Genomic DNA, 9081 nt, shown 5'->3' with positions numbered 1-9081 from the left:
CATCGGACCAAAGTTATAATACCATTTCATGCTCATGAAAGGTATAATAAACAATTAAATGAAATTGGAAAACAAATGAATAAAATAAATGAAAATACGATTTTTATAATGCAAAAGCAATAAGAACCATTTTTATTATAAATAGTTTTTTAATAAAAAGAACAAAAACAACAAATTCAGTCCTTAACAAAGTACATATTTATGTACATAGTACATAGTAGTGTGTACCTGTGTATATTAAACATTAAATAACCACAGGAAATATAACCAAAACTGGTCAAAATAAAAAGTTGATATTATTCCTTCCATCACTGTATGTACGTACAGTCATGTGAAAAATAATAGGGACACGACATTTTGATTAGTATTGCTTATTTTTCTTTTGTTTATTTAATGATTTTATTTTTTTTTAATACAGCTTATTTTTTAACAAAAACCATCGGTCTAAATTTCAAACTTTGTAGAAAAATAAGAAAAATGGAACAAATTTTTACATCAAACTTTTTAAAGAATTTTTATCAAATTATCAAAAATCAACGCCAAGTCTTAGCCACTTGAAAGTTGCGTTTTAATGAGATAGAATTTAATGGACTACAAAAATGCATATTTAGAATTTTTTTAAAAATTGTTTAAAAAGTTTGATGTAAAAATTTGTTCAATTTTTCTTATTTTTCTACAAAGTTTAAAATTTAGACCGATGGTTTTTGTTAAAATATAAGCTGTATTAAAAAAAATTATAATCATTAAACAAACAAAAGAAAAATAAGCAATACTGGTCAAAATGTCGTGTCCCTATTATTTTTCACATGACTGTATGTATGTACATTAAAAACAAAACTTCAAAAAAAAATAAAATTCAGTCTGATTCACACTTATTCACATTCTTATTATTTAATATTGCCCTTTAAATCTTCTATCTCCAATAGACGACGATTTCTCTCTATTTTACTCTCCACTTCACTAAGTCTAAGTTTTTCCATAAATAAATTATGTCGCTTCATTTCTTCCACTTTTTCCTGTTCTAGTTGAAACATTTTTTCAAAATTTTGCTTTTGAACGTCATAAATCCGATCAAGGGAGCGATAAATTTTTTTTGTAATTTCCTTTTGGTCCTTTAAACCCGTCACAGCCTCTTTTATTGACTCACACACCTCTTTCTGCACACCGATTTCCTGTACAAACATATCGTTAGTATAGCTATTTTGCTTTTTTGGCTCGCCTTGCGGAGTGTTGCGTTTTTTTTTTCGTTGGCGGCTGATACGGAGTAACTTCCTCAAGTTCTTCAATAGTGCTATCGAGTATATCATTCTCTGCTGTGGAATTATCTGCAGGTGACTTTGTCACATGACTTGAAAGGCCAAACTTGAGTGTATTTGATACACCCTCCACAGATTCCTTCATCCCAACTAACTCGTATATGGCTTCTTCAGTAGGCGACAATTTTTGTTCCATGTTGGGTCCTCCACCAGTTCCTTTGCTGGCTTTTAGATTTTGGGCCGCCTTTCGCCGTACGTATTTTTTTTTGATCAGCCCAAACCTGAAATATGTATTGCACTTTTAATTCTTATACCCTCAAGTAGCTTATCATCATTACCTTTTTCCATTCGCACACATTTTTCATTGGTGGCCCTGCTGAGTTTAAATCCTCTTCCACCTGGCGCCAAAACTTGTTAACATCGTCCTTCTGGCCTTTAAAAAAACCGCGCGCAATGTCTGGGTGCGCTTGCATGCGACTTAAAAGCAGCTCGATCTGATGTTTATTGGTTGTTTTTGACCTGGGTGTAATAATAATGTTATTAGTAATCATTTTAATAAAAGTAAATAATAATAAATATTCCATTTATTATGCAAAAATTTAATTACTTACATTTTTGATAAGGACTCTCTTTAAATTTCTTAGCGGAAAAATTCTCCAGAAATGTCAACACAATCTCCCTTTTTTTCACATTCGTAATAGCTACTTTTTACGCGAGAAACAAATTCCCATTTTCGAAGTTTATTTGGAATTGGAGGAAAAGGAAAAGAGAAAAAAATCCCCGACATATGCCATTCAGAATAGGAGGAAAGGGAAAAGAGAAAAAATTCCCCGAGAGTTGTCATTCAGAATCGGGCTGATTGAGAGTTTTGTGGAGAGTTCTGTTTTTTTAGTCGAAAGAGAACTCTCCTCTTCAAGCGCCTACCAAGCCCAAAGCAGCACCCGTTAGCGAGACTTATTTTTCACTTGATCTCCAAGCTAAGATTCTAGATGGGGACTGTAGCGCCAGCTTCACGTCAAAACGGCTTTGAAATCGACGAAAATATCATGAGTCTCAAATTGTTTGTGAAAATCTGGTCAATGCTGCAACTTCCAGTTTCCAGGCCATACTGAAAAGGTTCAATCAGTATATTGGGAATGTTCAGCCTTACCCAGAGTATCGTTAATCAGAGCATATAGGCGATATTGATATGATTATTCCCTCCGTTATTGCCACAAACAGCAAGACAACTTTTCTTATGGCTTGGGCGCAGAGTTCTCTGAGATACTTCACTTCGCACAGAATTACCCTTAAGCCGGTATACTGTTGGCCGAGTGCAGGGATTTAACCAACGTCCCTATTCAAGGTCGAAATTCCTGAAAGGGGCTGCTGTGGAGCGATAATTTCTATGATATACAAAGGGCCCCAAGTATGGTATACCGATGGATCGAAAAAGGGAGACGACAGTATTGGGTCAAGCGTACTTTGAGAGAGATTCCAGAAAAGTCTACCAATAAGCTGATACCCAACCATATTCCAGGTGGAAGTCTTCGCAGGCGAAGTCTGTGATCAAGAATGTCTTCGCAGAAAGACAAACGGGGCCAGAACAAATATTATGTCGGCTAGTTAGGTAGCATTAAAGGCCTTAAACTCATTTAGAACGACATGAAGTCTTGTGGACAGTTGTAAAACTCTTTTGAACCGCCTATAATCCCATAATAGAGTGGCGCTGTGGTGAGCCCGTGTCTGACTATCGCGCAAAACGTGGAGCCCAAATGCGCGTGCCTGGTCCCGAGCCTTTCCGCGCCACATCTAAAGAATACACTGCAGAATTGTTTAGTAGTTGGGAAGAATCTCAGATTGCTGCCCACCGGGTGCAGTATTTTGATCTGCCTTTTGTTTCTCTTTAGACAATATTCCTTCTCTTTTCCGGCACAACTTGCTGACTGGCGCACATTCTGCATAATACGGAGTTGCATGCGGATCTTAGCTCTCGGCCGGCAGTCGTATTTATAACTTATGTACATATATTAGGTCGCATTACTTTCGGAAGGCAGGCTCAAAGGCTGGGAGTTATAAATAACGATTGTTTTGTTAGAAGCTGCGAAGAGAAAGAAGAGCCAAAGACATTTAGGCATACACTATGCCAATGCCTAGCAGTTTGTAGAGGAATACGGAAACATTTGAGCCAATCGACCACAACCGTAGACTGGTTTGATTATAGATATGTTGTCGCGATCTGCGTGGTATCACATTGAATTCGATTGACGTACGTATCTAAGTGTACCGGTATTATAACCGGCAGCTACTCGACTTACCTAAACAAAATCAAACTTAAATATTTTCTAGGCAATTCGCTCCTCATCAGCACTTCGTATTAAAGCGAAGACATATTTGTATTGATGTTATGCCTCAGAAGTGATCAATACTCCCACTACTTTAACCTGAGTGGAAAATTACCTTTATTTTAAGAAGTAAAATTTAGAGTTGAAGCAAGTGAAAATACTCGTACTTTGCTCTAAGGTACTGTTATACAATCGACATTAGTTATAAAATCAAATTTGGCATTTCAACCGGATTTTTAAGTTGCAAAAAAGAGTAAATAATGAGGTGACACTTTTGCATATTTCAGACCGTTTAACCCATATTTAAACGTTTATTTACTTAGTACACCATTTCTATCATTTTGCCACATCTCCTCTTTATAAAGCAGCACTTAAAAATATAAGTGTCCACCTTCCGCTCTGACAATTCGTTTCTACCCTGTGGGGAAAATCTCTAGTTCTGAACTGGGGCGCTTCTAGTACATTTAGACCCAGTACTGGTTCGCGATAAATCTCTTTTGCATGCAAGCAACTGGCGAATTTAACATGGCGATGTCCTAGGAAGTGTCAATTGCCCCCCGCTGTATCCCTTTTTCGATAGTTCCGAACTAGTCCTAAATTCTATAGTTCCGGACCAGTTCTAAAATCGATAGACGAAAGAAAAAAGTATCATGATTTTTCAATCTGTTTGGTTCTTCCGTGTGTGCGATTTTACATTATTTTCAAAGAAACGTTTTTTTCAATTTGAAATTAAATTTGTTTGAATGATTGTAAGAAATGTACGTTTACATACCTTTAGCTGTAGCTGAGTTTGCAGAGGTGCTCGCTGTTATTTCCTAGATTCCAGACGGTCCCAAGATGTTAACACAAATTTTAGTTTTGTATTACCAAGCTATGAAAAAGCATCTGCGAAGCGCAGAATAGAAGCGCATTTGAACGAAAAAGCCGCCAAACACATATCTATGTAAAGTAAACAAGCCCCCCGCTGCATCCCTTATTCGATAGTTCCGAATTAAATCTAAATTCGACAAATAAGATCTAATTCGTTCTGCATCCCTTTTTCTATAGTTCCAAGCCATTTCTAAATTCGTCACTTTAGATATCGATTTCTATTGAAAAAAATGAAATAAATTAGTTTTTTAAAAGTACCACTTTTCTCCGATTTTGGACTAGTGGGGATTTAGTTCATATCGGACTAGTTCGTTTTTGGCGATAAAGACCTAGTACGGAACTAGAAATTTGATTCACTAGTCCGCGGTTTCCCTGCAGGGTACATATGCACTTATGTACATACATACATACATAGTATACATATGTACAAAAAAATATATGCTGATCTGATTGACAGTTGGAAATGCTCTTGAACAAGCAACAATTGCGTTCGATTTCAAATAAGTAAATACATTTTGCAGAATAACAAATGGAAGAACGTACGTAAATCAGTGTACAAAAGATAAACGGCGAGACTTTGCAGTGCACATAAAATGTACAGTTTCACTTCTTCGAAAATTTTACTTTGGCTTTTATTAAATTTTACCATACTACATATCTACATATCGAGCCCTAACCGCCAAAAAAACGTCAGCGACACATTTTTTTTTTAATTTTCTTTTTGATGCAGAAATGCATCTAGATGCTCTAGGAGTATTTCTGCATCAAAAATAAAAATTTTGAAAAAAATGTCGCTTTCGTTATTGTGGCCGATAGGGCTCGATATGTATGTACATTGATGTGATTGACAACTCAGGTAGGCTCTCTTTTAAGGTACTATTATGCCAAAAAAATATAAACAATCGATTCAAAATTCATACAAAATTTTTTAAATTTGACTTTATAGGATGGTTCTTCTGAGAGCAGTGTCCAATACATTTTGGATCGTACAAGAAAAACCAGTTCGCCATACACTCCTGAGTCTGAAGTATTTTTGAAAGACAATTTGAAAAAAAAAAAATGCGTATATGCATATATTTTTTTGCCGAACGTAGGGGTAGGGTCACCTTTTTCCAACAAAAAAAGTAAGTGCGTCTGGGTCAACTGGAGAAGTGAAACTTACGTTACATATCTATTTTATCTCATAACCAATATACATACATACACACATCTGCATTTGCTTAAGGTTATATTTTTTTGTCTTTTTTTTTATCTAGATGCTTACCTCTACTTCTGTACGTTCTAACTACATTTATTTTATTCTGTTTTCCTTTATCTTCATTTTTATCCCTATACTCTATCGATAACAAAATCGATAGTAAAGTCCAACAAAATTCGCTAAAAATTTCGATAGAAAAATCGATAATAATATTGGTAGCAAAATCGATTAGAAAATCGATAACAAAATCGTTTGAAATATCGATACAAAATCGATAAACAGTCGGTAACAAAAATCGATTAGAAATATCCATAACAAATCAATGAAAATGTCGATAATAAAATTGATAAGTAATCGATAACAACATCGATACCAAATTGATGACAATTTGGATAACAATTTCGATAGCAAAATCGTTAATAATAATGGTAGCAAAATCGATTAAGATGTCGAAAATATTATCGATATTGATAGCAAAATCGATTAGAAAATCGATAAAAATATCGATAACAAAATCGATAAACAATCGGTAGCAAAATCTATAACACAGTCTATAAATAATCGATAACAAAATCGATAAATAATCGATAAAAAAACCGATTAAAATGTCGATTATGATATCGATAAGTCCCGGGAATCCCGAAAACCTCTATAATCCCAAAATAATTCCCAGGTCCTGTGTCTCTATCTATATCCTTTTCTCTATATGTAGTTACCCTTATTTTAATCTTTCTTCCCCTATCTTCATCTTTTCTTTTATCGTATTTATATTTGTTTTTACTTTTATGTTTATCATTTTCTTCATCTACATATTCCCCTTCACCTTTGCCCCTATATAAGTAAAGTGTTTAAATTTACTTTGGTCTTCAATTTTGCCTTTATCTTTACGCATCTTTGTTTTTGCTTTTATTTTTACCTTTGCCTTTATCCTTTTTTTTATCTATGTACGTACTAACCTTTACTTTCATTCTTGTATTGGTCTTTTTCTAAGTGTTATTCTTTAACCTTTTATTAGTAAGTTTTTGTTAAATTAAAAACATACATTCAAGAAGCACTTGTTTCCGTCCCAACCATTTCCGTTGCACAATTTCCGTTGAATTTGCCAATTTACTCCCAACCAGCCAACCGCCGCTACAGAAGTTTCACTTCAAAAAGATTAACAACTACGATTGTACTAAAAGATGCATTCCAATGTAAGCGATGCGTAGTTTTGAAGCCACAAACAAAACAACAGGTTTGATAACTAACTCAAGTATGTTTTTTTTCACGTTATCTCAACAGCTGCTATAGCCGAATGGATGCGTGTACGACTGCCGTGTTGTTGGTGACAGGTTCAAAACCTGCGGCACGGACTTTATTTTTATTATATGTTTGTATTTATAGTTTCGTATGGCGGCATGCGACACATTACATTCGTATGAGATCGCTGTGGAGAAATTCTTGCATCTTTCCGTGCGTAGGTTATAGCGGCTATCCATTACTTTTTGCATTCCCCGGCATTACCTTTTCGCACTGGGGTAGTATGATCTAAAGTACATACATACATATGTATGTATACATATAAACACATACATGTGTGTTTACTTACTTAAGCACATGCCGCACTTATTAACAATTCATTTAAATATCCCCATAAAAGAAATCTAGCATTCTTAAAAATTTTGCATTGAAGCTATCCAATCTTTTAATTAAAATAGCTTAGATAAAATGAACTTTTTATCTAAGTGGTCACCCACACTTGTATTAATATATTACTCGTTAATAATCTCTGACTAAGAGTACAAAGTTCTCTATTCAATACTCACATTAACTTTTAGGTATTAAAATAATTTTTGGGCGCTCTTTAATAAAACAAAGCATGCTAAATAACCGTTCAATGTCTTAACTGGACATTCAAAAAACCCCATTTCATTCCCAACTTACATAATAAGTATTGTTTATCAATTGGCATTTCGATTATCGACATAAATTATTTATTAGCCATTTATAAGTACAGATATGTACATACATATGTGTTTTTAGACGTGCGTATTTATTACCGTTAACTAACATTGTGCCGGTAACAAAAAAAGCATAAACTAGTCATTACCCAGCAAACATTTGGAGTCATAAATGAGACTTTAAGATGTCCTATTTCGGAGCCTTTTCGCTCATAATGAGCTCATCTGCCTCATGAGCTCATGCCTCTGAAGGTCGACTTATATGAGCTTAAATTCATACATCAAATGAGCTACAATATATGTCATATTGGACTCTTTCTTGGCCTCATACACGACTCAGTCACACATTTTTTGTTTTTAAAGGCATATTTCAAATATTCTAAACGCTCAGAATGTGTTTGCGGGGTAGAACTATTGCCAAGCTATGTATATATATATATACATACATACGTACTTGAATATATCAATTGGTAATCCATGCGATGATAAGCCCCGATAATGCTTACTACAGTTGAATGTATTTAGTTGGAAACAGATGATTTTAACTAAATAAAACCCAAAACAAATAAGGAAGTATTTTATTTCAGAATATTGGCGTGTATCTTCTTCTTGTTGAATCCACATTCCCTCCAAATAAAAATCTCTAAATTCGGACCAAAAAACGTCTTTGATCAGGGCGCTATGGCGCTGAGAATTGACGGTACCAGCGCACAGTGCTTCAAAATTGACATTTTGAGTTCACAATTCACTGGAGCCTTAGTTTTTCACTAAATTTGATTTATAATTTTTTTTTTTTAATGAAAACTAATAAAACTTTCAAGAAATTAGTTGAGTCGGCCGCTGTGGTGTAGTAGTAAGCAGTGCGCGCTTTCACACATCAGCACCTGGGTTCAGGCCCTGGTCAAAGCAACATCCCAAAAAATATAGAAAAAGGTTTTTTCTTAACAGCGGTCGTCCCTCGGCAGGCAATGGCAAACCTCCGAGTGTATTTCTGCCATGAAAAACAGCTTCTCATAAAAATACAATCGCCGTTCGGAGTCGGCGTAAAACAGTAGGTCCCTCCGCTTTGTGTGACAACATCAACGCGCACGCCACAAGTCGGAGGAGAAGCTCGGCCAAACACTAAGATATGTAGAAGCGCCAATCTATTATTATTATTATAGTTGAGTCTGATTTTTGAATTTTTGTTTGTTCCCAAGTGCGAAATAAATAACACGTTATTTTGACGTGTGTCAAGTTAGCACTACACTTTTCGAAATTGGAAAAGTTAACTACGGCATTAATTGTAGTGTTTTTGTTGTAAATTTGTTGTGGAAAGAAAAAATTTGTAGCTCTCGTTTTTTAAGAAAAAATGGTATGTAGTGCTAACTTGACACCATACACCTAGTCGATAGAATTGAGATATTGAAAATGTTATAACGGCATTAATTGTAGCTTTTAGCTTTAAAATTTGTTGTGGAAAGAAAAAATTTGTAGCTCTCGTTTTTTAAGAA

General features: G+C 34.8%; 1 protein-coding gene across 1 annotated transcript in view; it reads left to right on the top strand.

The window, feature by feature from the left end:
• Positions 1 to 9081, top strand: part of LOC118738960 (unconventional myosin IC-like) — a 21165-nt gene that overhangs the window by 1529 nt on the left and 10555 nt on the right. The gene's annotated exons all lie outside the window — the stretch shown is intronic.

The sequence above is a fragment of the Rhagoletis pomonella genome, unplaced genomic scaffold (genome assembly GCF_013731165.1).
Source record: "Rhagoletis pomonella isolate Grant_MI unplaced genomic scaffold, Rhpom_1.0 Rhpom_scaffold_00005, whole genome shotgun sequence".
Taxonomy (NCBI): Eukaryota; Metazoa; Arthropoda; class Insecta; order Diptera; family Tephritidae; genus Rhagoletis; species Rhagoletis pomonella.
The sequence above is the reverse complement of the archived record's forward strand: the minus strand, read 5'-3'. Positions and strand labels throughout refer to the sequence as shown.